Raw genomic sequence first — 18,905 nt, forward strand, 5'->3', positions numbered from 1 at the left:
ATTCAAATTAACACATTCATAGCTAATGTTAATTAATGTAAAGTGTTGCTGTAAAATAACCAGTCGGTAAAAATTAGATTAACTGACAACAATGTGGATAATCTGTTAATCCTTTAAATGATTTATCGGACAAAAACTGTCCAACATTTGCTGTTTTTGTCTGTTTCACATCATTGTTAACTGAATATCTTGTGTCAGCCTATATGAATAATTACAAAATAATTCACTGATCATGATAATTATTAACTGCAGCCCTGATTCTTTTACAGTGAGATTTCTGTGATTATTTAAATCTCAAAAAGGTCTTTAGTTTTGATGACGTGCATAAATAATTGATCATTTTAACAGTCTTGACACACACAGCCACACAATCAGTTCATTGAGCACTTCATACGTTCATATCTCAGCTTCACTGCGTCATCTTTGGTCAAATACGGCAAACAACTAACTGAAAGAGGAGGCTTGTTCTCAGAACGCACGAGACGACGTGTGGTAGCCTTAATAAGAAATGAAAAACTGATATAAAAGATGCAAATAATGAATTCATCTCATTTCCTTCTGACTTCGTCGTGCGCTGCTGCAAAACAGCGATTTCCCATCAGTGTACTGAGACAGATCTGATGTTATAAACAGTTAAAACAGAGAACTGCTGCGTTCATATTTGTCAGAATGAAATGTTAGTTGAATTCCTCCATCCTCCGCTGATCCAGCCAGTATTTTTGTCTCCTTTCCCTCCCCTCCCTCCCTCTGTCTCTCTGCATCTTTTCCCTCTTTTTTTTCATTGTGAACAGCTTACTGCAGTATCCTTAAAGTCCCTGCATGTGTCCTGAGTTGTCCTCTTTTACCCAGCATGCACCGCAGCGATCTGGAGCTCTGTCGGCTCAGGATGGGCGCACACTTTTGATGTCGGGAGAGAGGAGGGGGGAGGACAGGCAGACGCTATGATGCTGCTTTATATACTCCTTTCAATGGTTTCCCTCAGCACCCACTGCTGTCATCAATTTGAAAAGGGCTTTTTTTTTCACCCCCCCTCTTCGCTTTTTTTCATTCGGGCTCTGAAATAGTGTCCATGAGGCTGGAAAAAAAAACGGGGGGAAAAAAACTCGGTATTGCTGCAGACAGAGTCTGCGAGCCGGCGCATTGTCCTGATGTGACCTACACTCGCTCATAGAGGCGAGAGCAGAGACTGTCAGGCAGAAAGGGAGGTGTGTGTCTGTGTGTGTTGTGTAAGGTGGTGATGTTAGTAGGGCAAGAGATGCATGAAATTTAAATATTTTCTAACCTTTATCTGCAACATCCCAGTGCTGCACATTATTTTCCACCCTGTGTGTTCGCAGTATTAACCCATGCGTCATACACACACACACATATTTTTTTCCAGCCAAGTCTGAGGAAGAAAATGTTGGCATCGTACATTTCTGCAAACCACAAATATGCTCCTTTAGTACATGTCATACCTTTGATATCAGCGTTTTAAAGTGATGTAGTGACTTTGTCACAGGGAGGAGGAGGGCATGGTGGATGGCGTGACATGAGGCAAGACGACTGCCAAGCTGCAGACCACTGCAGACCACTGTTCGAGAGCAGCAAACAACAGAACGGGTTGTTTTTAGCAACCCGTCGCTCATTTTTCACCGGCTTCAGTGTCACAGAGCGGATGTTTTGTACTGAGACAGCTTCTCCAGCTGTGATTGTGCCACAAAAACCAGGTGTTTTAAGCCAAAACATGATCTTTTCCTGACCATAACCAAGTGGTAACTGCCTGGACATAACCACACGTTAACCACAGCTTTGTTGAAACACAAAGAAACATAAGGTTTTAATGTTTCCACTACATACTAATGTATAAATATCATATCAGTGGTTTGCAAAAATGTACAATACAAACCTTTTTTTGGGGTGCCTGGGTTGTATTTCTCTGCAGTGGTAAACTTCTCTCACATTCATCCTTATCATGTTGCACATTTTGGTGAAACAGTGATTCAGTTAATTCAAGTAGTCATGTAATTTAGTAAATAGAGAGAGGTTTAATCATTGTACTAATATTAATGATGGTTTTGATAACTGATTAATTGTTTTTTTTGGAAAAATTACAAAACACTCCCTGGTTTCAACTTCTCGGATGCTTTTCTCATTGCGCACTGAATTAGAGTTGCAACTAATGGTTATTTTCATTGTGGATTAAGATAAGATTGACAAGATACTTTTTTTGGATGGATAAGTTGTTAAAATAAATCACAAACCACATTTACATCAAAGCGAGACGAACAAATAAATGCACACATTCTTGCTGCGAATAATACAATAGCTTTTTTTGTTTTGTTTTCTCTTAAAAGTAATATTCGATAGCCATTATGGACCTTTTTTTTAATTTATTTTTTCTAACGCACATCACAATTCATCAGTCCAAACCTATCATGATATCATCCAAAGGCTAAATGCTGCTTTTTATTGACTATAGCTACCGTGACGTTACCCACTACTTTGTGGACTCTTCTTTTGAAGCCTCGAGTTGACCATATTTGGGCGAGATTGCAGAGCTGTGGTACCCTGGAAATCCAGAGTTTTCGCGAGAGCACAATTTGAATTTACTCAGCGAGTCACTCTGGCAATCAGTAATGATGCTCATTACCCATGCCGTTGGAGCCGAGCTGCACATATCACATCGGTGTATCTGATATAGGTGGGCCAGAGGTGAGCTAAACAGATGACGACAGCGCTGCGACGAAGAAGTCCGGAATCAGTCAGTAAACACTGCAAGATGGCTACGGATGAACACCAGTTGTTTGAAATGGCTTTGGCCGCTACAATGAACGAGTTAGACTTGGCTTTTTCTCTAAAAGAGGAACAGAAGACGGCGCTCGAATCTTTCCTTTGCAAGAAGGACGTTTTTGCTGTTTTGCCGACCGGATTGGTCGTAGTGTTATCCAATTGCATGCAGTGATATTTTCAAATGCATGCTTGGTGCCGCCCCTCGAGTTGGGCCATTTGCATTACTCATAGCCAGACCCTAAATCTTTCTAGATTTGGGTCTGGCTGGATTTCCAGGCTAGAGCTGTGGAGGAGCGAGAGGGGTGGATCTGACTGAGAAGCAAAGGACACTATGGGAAGGCAGCTTGCACTTAATTATGCATAACGTTAAGCCTTAATGAAATGTATGTAAAGTTGGACATTTTAAAATGGGAGTCTATGGGAAGTGACTTGCTACTGGCGCCAGCCTCAAGTGGCCATTAGAGGAACTGCAGTTTTTTGGCATTAAGGTTTTGGTAGTCTGAGTGGGCGGAAGTTTGCTGCGTAGATCAACCTCTCATTGGGCGGAACGAGGCACCCGCTGAAGTCCCGCCCTACCACCTCCGGTTGTGTAGCAGTTTTCAACTGTTTTCAACATGTCCTTTACTAACTTTTGCGGTGTTTGATCTTATGGTTCGCGTCCTGTAGGCAATATTTTTGTGGGCGTGTTACACCAAAACCTGTTTCCCACCGGCAATATTTTTGCAAGCGCACCGTTGCTGTGGCACCGCCAAGAACGATTGTGATTGGTTGAAAGAAATACAAGCAGCCGGGGCGTTTTTTTCTCCAATCTTAAAGTGAGAGTCGGCTCAGCCAGACCTTTCTTTTCTTGAGAAAGGTCTGGTGAGCCAGACTAAGGTTTTGCCTTCATTTTTCAGCCCAGAAGGTTGCCACTTGGTAATGACCTTCTTCGATATAGTTTTAATTGTATTTTCCCATGAAGACTTCATCCCAGAGCAGCCCCACAAAGTATGTTTTAAAGTATTTGACAACACCATGGCGGCCGAGAAGCAGAACATGCACTTCTGGAAGGAAGAGGAAACAACATTCATGCTCGGACAGCTAAAGGAGCTAACATTTTGACGAGGTTGACCTTGGGCTGAGATTGTTTTGATGAAACAATCACAACTCAAGGTCCACCCACTTGCTAAATATGAAGCTTTCAAGTGTATCACATGATTTTCATCAATGGATGAAATTTACAATATGGAGTCCACAGCTGAAGATTTTGACATATGGTTGAAAGCTGCAGCAAGAGCTTGTAAGCTCAGTTTTACACAGTTTTGACACAGATCCTTTAAACAAGTTCAAATTTTGACACAACTGTCCCAACTCAAGGTCTGATTTAAAGCTTTGGCCACAGCTTTAGAGGCAGAGCCCCATTTATTTCTATGAATGTATGGCTCATACAGCAGGCGCCGAATGAATACCTTCTGATTTAGCCCTCTCCTAACTTAAATGGGGATAAGATTATTTGACCGTGCAGCTCTTCTAGACTTTCAAAATGTTATCGGATCAGATCTCGATAATAAAATGAGTTTTACGAGGGGTTGTGATGCTAAAAAAAATGTCCCTTTTAACAGTGTTTATGGCACATCTGTCATGTGGGCCCACTGGCATCACATGACAGACCCAAAAATTGTAATTCCACGGTTTGACCACTATGTCAAATTGGCTGCAAAGCCTGGCACTGCTCTTGGGGTTTGTTTCAAACATATAACGCAATCTTCATCAGCAGATGCAGCATGTAAATCATATCTTTGAAGGGAAGTTTAGAGATGGATTTTCCAGGACACTCCATCTGCTGATGGTGACCTTGTAATGTAGTTGAAAGATGTAAAGCAGCTCCTAAGGTCAAGAATGAACTTTGATGCTTGAGTGCGAATCACACTTGATGCAGTGTGATCGTCCGACAGTCGCATGCAGACAGTTTACTCAGCACTTTGTGGAATTAGCACTGGCAGTGATTACGGCCTTGACTCATTTTGGTTCCTGCCGTTTCCTCAGGTGCTGACAGCTCAGAGTGGTGCTTGACTCAGACTAATTAGGTCAGTTATCTTTACCTGTGTGCCTGCTTCACAAAGGTCCACTCACTCGAAGGTTTCCTTGAGGGGTGGTCTTGACAGTCTTCTGTCTTGTGTCTTTGTAAATGCTCCAAAGAGACTCTCTTTTCCTCTCTCTAATCAGACGCCTGCCTCTCCTCTGTACATGTTTCCCCTCCCCAGCATCCTATAGCACAGCTTGTTCCTGACGCAATGTAGTTAAATAGCTGTACACAAACGTAATTCTTACAGGAGATGTTCATTCCAGCGAGGATCATGTTCAGACTGGGTTCACTTAAGGACTCTCAGCCTCCAGCATTGTCACGGCTTTCTGCTTTCTTGTGCTTTGAGGTGAATTTTTGTCTGACTCACAAATTCAAAGGTGTGCGCCATCCTTGGAGTTGAGTATTACTCCTACCTTCATGTTCTTACTTTGACTTTTTTCAATATGCCGCACTGTTTTCTGATCTAATCTCCTTTGTGCTATGAAAGCTGTAATGAATTCCACTGCTTTAATGTTGGTATAAACTGAACACTGCTGCTTAGCATGAAAAGGTTCTACTATAAAGCTGCCATGTGTAGCCTTGGTCCTTGAGGTTAGTGATTGAATGCAGACAAGTATACATGGTTTTACTGTATATGGAGAGGTTTTGCATTTTTTTCTCAGCTAATCAGTTTTAAACATTGCGAGGGAGGAATGGAAGATACAGTCACAGCTCAGTTATTAGATTACGAGCTAAAGGCGACACATCATCAAGGCATGAAACATCTTCTAACATGTTCATCCTATCCCACCGCTCGCTGTGATACTAATACTGAAGGCACTATTTGGAGTCTCTGTGAGATGTACCCTTTCACGTCTCAATGTGACGCACAGTTAGCCTGGAAATCCAGACTCAAATCTAGAAAGATTTTGAGTCTGGCCCTCACCGATACACCCTTCCCACCCAAGGGGTGGCACTAACTGAGGCAACTCAAATGCCGCCGCACGCAATTGGATAGCACGATGGCCAATCAGAGCAAAAAACAAGGTGACGTATTCATTGCACTAAGCCCCATTTGTTTGCCGAACAGTGGGGCTAACTGATATATTATGCTTTTGCCGTATCCTGTCAGCAAACCTGCAAAAACGTCCTTCCTGAAAACGAAAGCTTCTAGGGCAGTCTTCTGTTCCTCTCTCAAGGAAAAAGATAAGTGTAGTTGGCTTAGCGTTTCTTTTGAAGCTAAATTGAATGGACACGGCCCTTGGGCAGCTGCCATCTTGGCTGTTTACTTTTTGACACCTACAACACAGCGCTGTCCTCATCATGTTACGCCCGCCCACAGCCGGCCACTGTCAGATAGATTGATCTGATTGGTCCGATGGCAATTCAGCGGGCTCAAATTCAAATTATTGGCTTAGTCTGACCGAAACCGGACTTTAAATGCATGTAAACAGCTTAGTCCAACTGAAATTGGACTATCCATTGTTCGACTAACACACCTAGATAGTTCAATTGAAAATCGAACTATTGCTGCATGTATCCATTTAGTCCCACTGGAGTCGGACTCGACTCTGTGCATGCACCACTTTTTCTTTCGTGGGCTTTCACCTGGAAGAAGAAGGAGATGACGTAGCAGCAGTGCAGTAACTCTCGGAAAAACAAACAAACAAACACCATGGCGGCCGAGAAGCAGAACATGCACTTCTGGAAGGAAGAGGAAACAACATTCATGCTCGGACAGCTAAAGGAGCTAAACATTTTGAAGTTTATGCATGGTAGGAAAACGCAAAATGCAGATTTATTTAAAAAAGTTCCTGAACAAGAACCGGAACTAGTTCAATACGCACTATGTTAAAAAAGAACACAGTGCCACCTATCGAGGCGGAGTCAGATGTACTTGGTCAGAAATTCGATTTTCTCTTCTGCATGTATACTCAGACAAGACGATTACTTGACTGATTAGCCAAGCTATGAGCTTAGCTCGACTACTGCGTGCATGTAAACATACTGAGTGTCTCCTGAGTAAAAGTCTGTGTTTGTTCAACCAATTCCTATCCCAACTTGTCACAAAACACCTCCGGGTCAGTGCCATTCACATCTACATATTACACGCCTCCCATTTTTGTTGTTGACATTCTGGGATGGCGTGTCAGTTTACTCCATGCAACACAAGCTTGTGGTTAGGCAACAAAAGTACATAGTTAAGTTAGCATCATAGTTTGGCTCAACATTCGTATGGGAAGCGAACATCGGCCTCTTGGGTGAAAGTCCCGGGTTTGTTGGACCCATCCACCGCCCCTCCCAGCAACCCTATCGTAGGATGTCCCAGCTTCTTTATATTATGTCACTATTGGGACCATTTCAAACTGACACTGTCCAGCAGCTTCAAATATTGCAGTGAAGTGGTTTACATTGGAGTTGGTTGCAAGCCCGGTGCATCACATAGAAATGCCAAAGGGTGCCTTTGCCGTCAGTATTTTACAACCTGGGGAAGAGAACAAGCTGATATGTCATAGGATTGACGCAAAACATGCAAATGCATCACAGTAGATCACATTCTGGCCACATGAACACCTCTAAGGCTCATTTATACTGCCTTCAAATACACTATGACGTGTGGATGGAGATTTTTTCTCACTATATTCCTGATTTGTTCCGTTCTGCCATCGTTAAAATGTCTTTGTTGTGTCCTTGGTTGGGTCACGCTCTCACTACATCGCACTGCCCCACCAGTTCAGGTGGTAGGTCTCAGTTTCGTCCATATCCATAAACTTTCAATAAACATGCAAAAATACAGACGACATAAACACAGAGTACAGACCAAAGGCTCCATCTGCGTCTGTATACGTATCTAACATGGAGCGTTAATGAGCCTTTAGCACAGCACTCTGCTTCCCTGCTGTTGTGTGCGTGTGCACAGTGATCACCTCAGTTAATGCAGAGAATCAACACAATAACTATTTGTTGTTTACCAAAAACTGTCTGAACATGCATGTTCTGAAGTAATGAGCAGAGAATAGTAAGAATGTTTTGCAGTTCATGCAGCAGTAATGAGTGATGTATCCAGAGGAGGTCTGTTAATGATGCATTTAGCTCATAAATCATGACACATGACTCTCCCCAACATACAGTGCAATAACCACAAGATTGATAATGAGTCACTGTGGAGTGTTTACATTTCAAAATACTAGAGATGTAATTGTACAATTTTGGTTTCTTTGTACTCTGTGCTGTAGTGAAAAATACAGAACTGTGATTCCAAAACCATGATCATGTATCAACCCTTCAACTGTGTATGTCATTATGTCTCAAGTGCTGCACTGTTTCCTCACAGCTTAAAGCTCCTTTAAACCTGACAGTAGGTGCAGTGATGGTTTCCTCCTCACAGTCCAGGCTCCAAAAGAAAATGTTGGGTTTATATGTTTCTGCAAAGCACAAATACATAACATTTGTTCGTAGCATAATGTTTCTAAAGTGACGAGACAGCTGCAAACAATAAAACAGGTTGTTTTTAGTGACCTGTCGCTGTTTTTCCTGCAGCTTTTTAGCCTTTGAAGGTGGCCATTTTTCAGCCATCTGCGGTTGTTTTTTCTAATAGCATTTTAGCCCCCTAACGTGTGGTTTTAGTGACCCATTGCTGTTCTTCTACCGGGGTCATTTTTTACAGGGGCATCGCTGCGTTTCCAGACGTGATTACACCACCAAAACCATAACCAGGGTGGTTTTTGTGCCAAAACTAGACTTGCATCAATTTATCGGCAGTGCTCAGAATCGGGCTGGTTTTCACATGATCGGCCATGACCTGTGACCGGCCGGGCAGTCTAAAATATGCCGATTTAAAACGCTGGTCAAATTTCTGCTGCGCCGATGATTGACATCATGTAACATCAGCAGCACACACGCACACACGCGCACATGTGTGACTCACGGCTTGGGCGATGTGAGGATGTGAAACATGGGCGGCTTCTCACCTTAATCATTGATGCACACACATCAAAAGAGAGAAGGAGAAAGTTGTTAATTGTCAGTGTTAAACTGAGCTGCGGAGCTCTCACTGCTGCACTGTGCCGCTTGAAACTGACGAGACGTGTTTCCACGTGCCGAAGATACGCGTGTCTGTGCGCTTACTGGCGGGTGCGTCCTGTAGGCCTGTGTGAATTTCCCACAGGAGATATTTTTACTTTGTCTATTCAAGAAATTACCCACACATGCTCTACACCAAGAATTATTACTTTATTTATCTATGTTTTTATTTATGTTTGCCTTTTTTTTACTTATTTATTTAAATACTGCACCTGAAGTTATATTTAAGCAAAAAGGAAAATGTTTCTTAACCTGTGACACTGTTTTTGTTTGTTTGAGATGATTATTGAAAAGCTGCTTTTATCTTGGTTAAAATTCTCTAATAAAGGAAAGATAGAAAATATTGCAGTATCTTGTGTGCTGTAAAGTGGTTTGAAAAAAATGAAATCGGAATCGGCCATCCAAACACTCTGCAAATCGGAAATCGGTATCGGCCCAATAAATTGAACACTGTCCTGGACCAAAGATCTTTTTAAGCTTTTTGAGAATCACCAAGGAAAAGGACATTACATTGGTTTAAAAGATCCACCACTATTTGATTTAGATGGGTTCTAGATTGTAGCACAAGGCAGACTCCTGTGATATTTACTTGATTAATGCTACTGCCAATAACTTAGCTAAATAATGACATCATGTTATATTGTTTTAGTCACGACCCAGGCCTGATACTCGTTTTCATCATGATATTCTCTTTTGTTCAAGATTTCCTCCACTTTGCATGTTTGTAAAACACAACTGTCTCTTCTGTGTTTTTACCTGATTGGACAGGAGAGAAAAAGCTGCAGTGACGTTGGGCATTTGAACATTTGGTAACCTGCGGCGCTTTTAGACCGTTTCTCCAAAAACCCACAAAGGCACGCCAGGTGTCTGAAGCACAACAGCAACAGCAGCAGTGTGCAAAAATGCTGTCATAAACAACTGGATAGAGGCGCCTCTCGCTGCAGAAAAGGTGACGGGGGGGTGATCATCCCCTGAGCTACTGTAGCTAATATGAGCGGATTCAACACAAACACCACAGCGTGAACAACACTGGAATAATAACACGACGTCTGTGAGCTTTTAAAGCCAGTAACATCAGCTCTTGCATTTCTGGCTACATTCTTGCATCTTCAAGTATTAGATGTACTTTCCAGACCTCAAGCTCACATTCAGTTTATATCCAGACTGAGTGCTCATTCGTCGGAGTTAATGGTGAGGTAACTGGAGTACGCAGTACTAATCACACTGGAAACATCAAGTGGGGACTCGCGAGTTTGGATCACAGGCAAAAGAAAGCCTTGTTTTCATTAAGCTTTCCGCAAACCACTTGACACACCCTTAAAGGAAAATGCCAAGGAGGAGCTCTGCCTCAAAGCCTTAACTTAACCATTTACAACTGTTACAGTCCAGCCTGTCAGTTCTCATCCGGATGTCTTTTCTTGACTTTCTCCAGGCCCAGGCGCAGGCCCCAATGTCATTTTGTCTTACTTCTCTTCGGTCTGAACCATTCATACTTTTAGCTCACTGCCCTGGAAAAGATGAAGATGACTAACAGCAAAAGTGGATGCTGAAAATGTGCGTCACATTGTCAAATATAACTCAAATCACCATGGAAACTGAGTAACAGAGTGTATCAGTGGGTGATTTTTTTTTTTTTTTTTCTCACACGCACTTTCTTCTCATCTCTCTCCTTGTGTCTCTCCTCACCAAAATACACACACACACAGAGACATTTCTGGCTGGATAATGGCATCACAGTCTGAAAATATTTTAGAAACAGCTGCTGTTTTTTTTTTTTTTTTAAGGGAAAACGTGACTAGTAAAGTTGGAATCAAGAAAGGTATTAGCAGTTCTGTCTTTGTCATATTCTCTATGTGCTCACCAGATGTATTTATAAGCCAAAGATAATGATAACTACCTGTTGCAAAAGATCGGGAAGTGACTTAAAACAAATCATTTCTATTATTTCTTATTTTAAGGTATTCTGCAGGCATTGAGCTTGTGCATAGAGGCTGTCACCTGGCTGAATACAGGATAATAGATTATATTTAAGGCTGAGAAGTGTCAACTGACAGCTACATATGGATCAATAACTAACAACAGAGTGCAGGAGATTTGTTTTAAAGTGGAAGACTCATTGTTTTATGGTGTAATAATAATTATATATTCATAATTAAGACATGTCTTGTAGGGGAAAATGCTCTGTGGCCTTTAGCAGTTTTGGTGACGTACGCAGGTTCACTCTGAGACAGCTAAATTTAGAAATGCATTCTTTCCTCTGTGTTACTGTTCTTCATCAGGCATTGATCAAGCCCCTAAAAACTCATCTCTATTCATCCGAATTACACATTTAGAAGTTTTCTTCATGAAAGAAAATCCTGTCATGCCTTCAAAAGGACAACTTGGCATGTAACTCGACACCTTTGACTCGTTTAGTAAACACGGATGTAGGAAAATAGAAATGCCCCCCAGCTGCTCACCTGCAGCTCCAGTGCTCAGTCACGCAGCTCATCAAACACACAAACCTCCAGCAATAGATAACATGAGCCATCAGCTTGACTATGTAATCAGATAGCTGACAATGTGTTGATAATGTTAGATAAACCTTGTTGCCAATCGCCAGCTCTGACAAGCTGAAGCGTAAAGTGAAACTTAAACCCTGTTTCCACCAAACACTTTCAGTATAGTACCTTTGGAACCAATAGTAACCCTTCAGACATGGTACCTAGACCCTAGTGCTGCAAACAGTACCCTTAAATGTGGGCGAGGTTGTTGTCACTCACTGCTCCGTCCAGCACTCGCTGTATTTCCTCCTTTATCAGTCTGCACCTGGTTTATCGTCCACAGAACGAGGCTGCACGCAGACATTTTCAGAACAAAATAGAACAGGCTGCAGTGAGAGTCTCTCTCCATGGGATATTTAAATATAAATACTGGGTTTGTGCATTTAGTCCTTCTCAGGCAAGCTCAGGAGTTTAGTGTTGCCATAGCCCACAGGAATGACGCTCCACAATGCTTTTTTTTCCAGAGTATAAGAATATATGCAGTTCATTTAACTTGGTAGAAAGTAATGTATATAAAAGTTTGAAGATCCACTCATTACTAAAAGTGTGTGTCATATAAAAACTAAAGTGATGGTCAGAGTTGTCACAGTGAAATTTAAGGTGTGCTGACTGATTCACGTCATCAGCTCATGCATTGAGTAACATTACAAGTTAACGTTCCACCTTAAAAGTCACCGGCAGCCGGCCCAGTGAATGAAGTTATTGTTTCTCAGACTCCAGCTGCTGTGAGAGGCAGCAACACATCCTTTCATTTTATAGTTACAGTTTACTAATAAAACTCTCCACAGTATGAACAGTGGTTACATGAGCCTCAAAACCAGACACAACTCAGCCCTGAGCAGAGTGACCGTCCTCTACTGACCAATCAGACTGCAGTGTTCACAGCTCCACCTTTTTAGTACCAGATCTGTGTGCTAGGTACCCCAACAGAGGGGGGACCAAACATGGGGACAACACAGAACGGTTCCATTGGTACCATCCACAACTTTTCACTGCGGAAACGGAAATAAAACGCACTGAACTGAACTGAACCGGACTGCTCAGTGGAAACGGGGCAAAATGCAGATAGGTCGCACACGAGAGAAGTTTGCCTTCTTCAGACTTCTCCTGGCAGCATACATAGCCTGCCTTGCTTCTCCTCTGATACCCCTCCTTTTGCTGTAGCTGTATGGGATTGATTCATTAGATATGTGACATATAAAACCATGGCTGTCAGAATCTGTGTTTTTGAGATTGTCATTGGTACACTGCAGCTCCAAGAGGGAATGCTTAGCGTTAATTAACTGCTTATTTTGTTCATGATATGTCTCGCAGCATATTTAAATATATATATTAAAAAAAACATCATATGGACTTGTTAAGAAGGTTAAAAACTTAAATTGTCAAAGCTGTAGTTGGTAACTTTTACAGAAAATCACTGTCACTACATTTCCACAGCACTAAACGAGACAGATAATCTTTTGGCTCAACTCTTTCCAACATGGTGGCTTGGTTGTTTCACATCTGATCAGTGCTGCCTAAATCTGACCACAGTTAACAAGCTGTGATTGACATAATTGACAGCTGTGTTAGAAACTCCTCTGCTCTCATAGGTTGATTTTGATGCAGTCTCATTCTTGCAAATGCCATTAGAGGCAGCATGACAAGGAGGAGAGACATGATTTTTTTCTGTCTTATGTGCTTCTTTCAGAATATAGTGACAGGTTCGACAAATACGCAGCCTTAAGTGTTTTTCACACCACAAAATGGTGCATTTCAAACCTCCTGTCAACAGAGTGGTAATGTGAAAATGTCTGCCTCGGCTTCTTAAAGGGACCCTGTGGAGTTTTCCTGTAAACAAACAAAAGTTATCTTTATATTCAGTGTAACTCACAAACATCATGAAACATTTACAAAAGTTGTTCAAGTATTTAAAACTCAGGGTGTTTTTTACATCACTGTTTACGAGCTTGCGTCTTCTTCCTGCCTGCGTTAATTGGCACATTGCAGCATATCTTGGTGTATACATACATCTCTCTGTCCTTTGGACCCTCACAGCGGATAAGGAAAAACTCGCCCAAAAAAAAACCTTTAACGTGGAAAAAATATGGTCGACACCTCAGGAGGAGAAACTGAGGAGGGATCAGACAGGACAGACGTGCAATAGATGTCGTGTGTACAGAGGAGATCAACAGAATGACAAAATGGAAAATAGAATATAGACTAATATCGCCTTGACATCATGCTGCCAACAGTAATCATCCAGGTAGACAACGGGCAACTGATTTTAAATTGCGGAGATGGGTGAAATCAGCAAACCTGTTTATTTCTGTCGTCATTTTTCACCAACATTTAAAGATTTATAGTTAAACAAAGTTTCTGTTGTGCTTAGTTTATGATCTGTGTTGCCTTACTAGCGTCTTCGATAAACTAAATCTACCAGCAGGGGAGCTAAACGATGTGCTGTTGTGGATGGGGGCCACAGAAAAATGCATTTTAACCACCCAAAAAATCAATTTCAGTTTAAGTTTATGCTATATTTTGAATATTTTACTTACACGCTGTCTGATGGAGGTGGTGTTAGACCAGCAACTCCTTTGTTCTGAGAATCACTAGCCCCTTTTACACTGCCAGATTTTCGGCGAATGTTGGGACGTTTTGCCGACAAGCTGCGAGCGTTCAGACACACAGAGGTGGATTGATGAGTTGATCCGAGGTGCCCAATTTTCTGCCTCGTAGGGTAGACATATTGGCGGAACCTTTTTAGTTTACACAGACCGAGGCGGCCTTCTGCAACAGGAGGGGCTGTTGATGACTTGTGGGAGGAGCTGTTGATGACGCCGCACATGCGACCCACTGGTGGTGGATAAACAGGAAACAGCTGATAGCAGGAATTAGCGAGCAACTAGTAGCAAGAGGGAAACACAAACCTGACAGACACTGTAAAGATGAGCAACTGGGGAGACAAGGAATTGCGCACCCTCCTTGTCCTCACAAACGAAGAGGCCATTAACCGTCAGATGACGGGGACGGTGAAGAACGGGCCGACTTACGAAAGAATCGCCGAAGGACTGACCAGCCGTGGCTTCCCTCCCACGTCACTGTTTACGTCACACGCTGAGCTACACGTTTTGTTACTTGCTCACGCCCTCCATTGCCCCGAAAAGGCACATTCTGTATAAACCAAAGTAGGTAGGCGGCATTTTGCTGCACTCCCCGATTTTGTTTTTATACTGCCAATGCTGAAAAAAGACTGATTGGGCTTTCCTGCAAATTTGCACAATTCCTGTTTAAAAAGGGCTATTATTACTGTTTTTGATAATGGAGTCTGGTGGCTTTGAGATAATGGCGTCAGTTTTCTATCGGAGGTGAAGATATTCTAAATGCCTACAACCTCAAAACTCAGTGTACTTCGCCCTTTCTGGACTGTTTCCCTCGCTACCTCCCCATGGATTTTGTTGGGGTTTTTTGGATTGTTGTTGTTGTTCTCTGTAAAGCGTCTTTGAGTATCCTGAAAAGTGCTATATAAATCCAGTGTATTATTATTATTATTATTATTAAATAAAGAGTATGCTTAACTTTAAAAAACTTAAATGAATAGGCAAAAGCCGTCCCAGGCACAGTACAAAAAAATAAGGAGAATTATTTATTACTATTGTTTGTTAGCTAAGTTGTGTATTTGCTGATAATTTTTGGGGGCACCGGTGACTGCTCATTTGTCATCACCATATCTGGGCACATGTAAAAAAGACTTCTTTTACTGCAGGTTAACTGCTGAAATCTGGAAACACAGCAACATCACTTAGAACAAGTGTGACAGCTCACAGCGTTCAGTTGTCATAACAGTGTAACAGGCAGTCTGGCATGAGGATGGGGCACTGTGAAGGGGTGCTGGTGTTATAAAAGAGTTGAGGAAGCACTGCTTCGTTGTAGTGATTCTACTGTGTGCCATGTGTTTCCAGGTCTTAGGAGTTACTTTAGTGGCGACAATATAAAGGCGTATCAAGAGACAGGAACTGCAAATTAGTGTAGGCTTTAAATGCTGTAGTGTGCAGCGCTGTTGTACAGTATAAACTTGTCCCTTTACTAGTAGTCATTAAATAGAATAAATATTATCGTAACTGTTGATGGCGCAAGACTGCCAGAAAGAGTAATAAAGCAGATTATGGGTTAATGAGCAATGTAAACTGTGTCTGTAATATTGAGTGTTGATGGAGAGTGAGAGGAGACAGAGCTGAGTTTTAACCAGCTGAGACTCAGCTGTAACCAGCCTCTGCAAATGAATGAATGCAAATGAGACCCGAAGAGTATAAACCAAGGAAGTATGTAAATTAGCATTACATACAAATAGGACTTGATTATGTTGTACTGTTATGGATAGACAGTATTATTAAAACAATAATTTCCTTTCAGGCAAAAGTGCGCCGTTACTTTAAGCTGCATATGCGCACGCACACATGCATGTGCACACTTGTTTGTGTGTGGACAAGTGTGTTACAGAGTGCTACAGACGGAGAGAGGAAAAGCATTCCCATTAGAGTGCCCATTAAGTCTGATTACAAGTGATTGCCGTCTGTCGGAGAGAGATGACCAGCCCTGTCCTTCCACTGAATTAATGACATAAACAAATGCGTTCCCGTCTCAATCTCGTCATAATCAAAACACCTCCTGTTTTTTCTCCTTCTTCCTCGCAATTTCACCACAAACTTAACATAACTTCTGATCATTTTTGGCAAAACACCAGACCGAGTGTCCACGCTGAGCATTTCTGCTTCCCTGCACATGTTGTTTTGTCACTGTTGTTTTATTTATGGCCGTTTTCCTCCCAAAATGCCGTTCTGCGCTTCAGGGGCTGACACACATGAAAAGATATGAGGGATGCTGGTCCAAAAGGGAAAAGAAAGTTATACTTGGGTTTCTCTGCCCTTACTGCAGTGTGTGTGAGTTTGGGGGGGGGGGGGGTTGCTGTATTTGTGGTTGTGACCACATGTGGCAACCACGAGAGAATACTTAAAAGCTGCCATGGGAGTTTATCTGATATCATATTAGCCGGATGTAGTGTTCTGACTACATCCTGCCACACAAACTCAGCACAAAAGGCGTTAAAACTGGTGTCTGTGCTTCACTGTGACGTATTGACTTCCTTTATATTGCCTCCACTGACTTACCATTTCAAAATGCAATGAAAACACAGGCTGATATCTGAGTTGGAGGTGCTCTTAATGTCTTTGCCCTCGTCAGTGAGAAGCTTTTAAACTTTAAAAAGGCTCAGGTCAATTTATAATGCCATGGCAATATGTTTTTCGATCATTTCTAGCCCTCCTGAGGACCTACTCGTTGCTGGACTGTGATTTTGATCTCGGTTGCTCATTAGCTTGACTCGGCTCTATATGTGTGTGTGTTTTTGTAGGTGTTTCTCTGGGGGAGCTCAGCAGCTCCTCAGTGCTGCCTGGAGTCAGACTTCACCACTTCCTCTGGTAAGACCTTTATGTTGCTCAATTCCGCACAGTCAGAGTCCTGCAGCCTGCAGAATGCCAATACACAGTGTTTCTCTCTGCTAGACCTCCCTGCTGTGGCCAAGACACACACACACACACACATGCACATACGCACTGAAAATCAGCTTCTCTAGCTGTTGCAAGTCTTGATGTAGATGTAATGAAGCTCAAATCTTGGTGCTGGTCCAGGCTAAATCTCCATGTGCCAGACTGGTGATCTGTCTGTTTGTTCTGTTTCTTGTCTTTGGGTTTGAAAGCTGCAGACTGTGCGTGGTTTTCGTAGTGGGTGTCACAGGGCTCGGTGATGTGGTAAAATAAGATTTATTTTTGAGCACGTTTGTTCCATGTTGGTCTAAAAGTTGTCTCACCTCAAGATCCATTTAGCAGCTGTGTTCTGGAGCTCTCAGATATATCTCATGATTGTCATCGGCAGGTTAATTCTCCCCAGTTGTCAGGGAATTTGAAATTTTTTCAACCAAAACGTTAACATGGATGACAAGTCCTTTAGGTGCTCAGAAATAAAGGGGAAATTCAACATCTTAAATATGACAATTCCCTCTGCTTATGAAGATCATGTCATCAGACACTTTAGAGTAGCTACTAAATGGACCTAGAGGTGAAAATATCAGCAGCTTTTTCCAAGGTCCAGAATAAATTGAGCCAAGCTTTACAAAAAAATTTTTTTTTTACATGAAACATTTCAAATGCTTGCCTCTGAGTGTGGCCCAAAGTAAATACAGAAAGTAGCCCACTAGCAGTTAGCCCTAACAGACATAATGGCTGACTGCATGAGGAACAAGAGGCAACCTTCACCAGAAACTGTAGTGAATGGCCACTTGAGGCTGGCTCCAACAGTGAGTCAGTCCATGTAGACCCTCTGTTAAAATGTCCAACTATACAGCAGAAATACTTACTCTGAAGTCGTCAAAATCTGGCGCTTAGGCAGTGACTTGCTGCGTCAGACACTGACAAAAAAGCCGTCCTTTAACATCGACATGATACGCAGCCGGTCGCCATTATAGTTTAACATTTTGGTGGCATCAGGGGGAAATACGGCAAGACAAGAACGAAAGTCAAGGCGGCAAATGTCCAAGTAGGGCGGGTTGGAGTGGTGGTGGATCGGTCAAACAAACACCGTCTTTCACCCGGGAGAGCAGCGTTCGTGTCCCGTAGGATTCTAAAGCCAAACTCTGTTCTTTTTTCCTAAAGCTAACCACGTGCGTTGGACATTGGAGTAAAACAAGCATCAGTTTGCGGTGTTGTACTGACACACTTATTTTGAAAGACTGTATGTTAACGGTAAACTTCCTGGGAAAATGGAAGAGTATTTTTAAAAAAGACAATGCATGTGACAGGCAGAAGTTGGCAACAAGTTACTGGCATGACCAGAACATCAGCAACCAACACACCCAGTCATGGAAGGTCCATGACCAAACATCGATATGTGTCGATGTGTTGAATAAGCATGTTTACAGCCTGGTACAAAAAGGGTTTTGATGCCTATACCTAATTTCAATGTTCATGTCAACTGTTCAAAGGGTGACTTTTTATATACCTCACCCATTTAAATGTTATTAAGGCTTAAAGTAATGCATGATGAAAGATGGGGTTACTTTGGGGGACTCTTGGATAAGTCGCTAGCACAGCAACAACTTAGGTAACGTAACCATGGTGTAGTATAGGCGTGGCCGTAGTTGTCACTATTTCAGTGTGTTTTCAGTTCATGAAAGTTAATTTCTTGCTCAGCATATGTTTGTACTAAAAGACTCTATAGGATGTCCTACATTTTGTTTTAATGTCTGTAAGCCTGTTTTTGCTAGCAAAAATTAGCATTATCACAGTTAACTATAGCTAGCTGTAAATGCACCATGCTAACCGAGCTAGCAGCTAGCGCTAGGTTTAGCGCCACTCTCTTGTCCAAATGTGTTCACTTCTGGTTTCAAAAATCCAAGACAATGACAGCCAAAATTCCAAACTTGAGGCTTC

At 42.1% G+C, this 18,905-nt stretch overlaps 1 protein-coding gene across 11 annotated transcripts in view; it reads left to right on the forward strand.

Annotated features, from left to right (window-relative positions):
- thrb (thyroid hormone receptor beta) overlaps positions 1–18,905 on the forward strand; it is a 170,822-nt gene that overhangs the window by 84,528 nt on the left and 67,389 nt on the right. For 9 of the 11 annotated variants that reach the window (XM_078175715.1, XM_078175716.1, XM_078175714.1 and 6 more), the window contains one exon: positions 16,832–16,898. The exons of 1 other annotated variant lie outside the window; for it this stretch is intronic. The gene's annotated coding sequence lies outside the window, so the exon portion shown is untranslated. Of the gene's footprint in view, positions 1–16,610; positions 16,635–16,831; positions 16,899–18,905 lie in introns of those variants that run through there. One more of the 11 variants, XM_078175718.1, reaches the window with a different exon arrangement.

Source organism: Epinephelus lanceolatus, chromosome 16, assembly GCF_041903045.1.
Source record: "Epinephelus lanceolatus isolate andai-2023 chromosome 16, ASM4190304v1, whole genome shotgun sequence".
Classification (NCBI taxonomy): Eukaryota; Metazoa; Chordata; class Actinopteri; order Perciformes; family Serranidae; genus Epinephelus; species Epinephelus lanceolatus.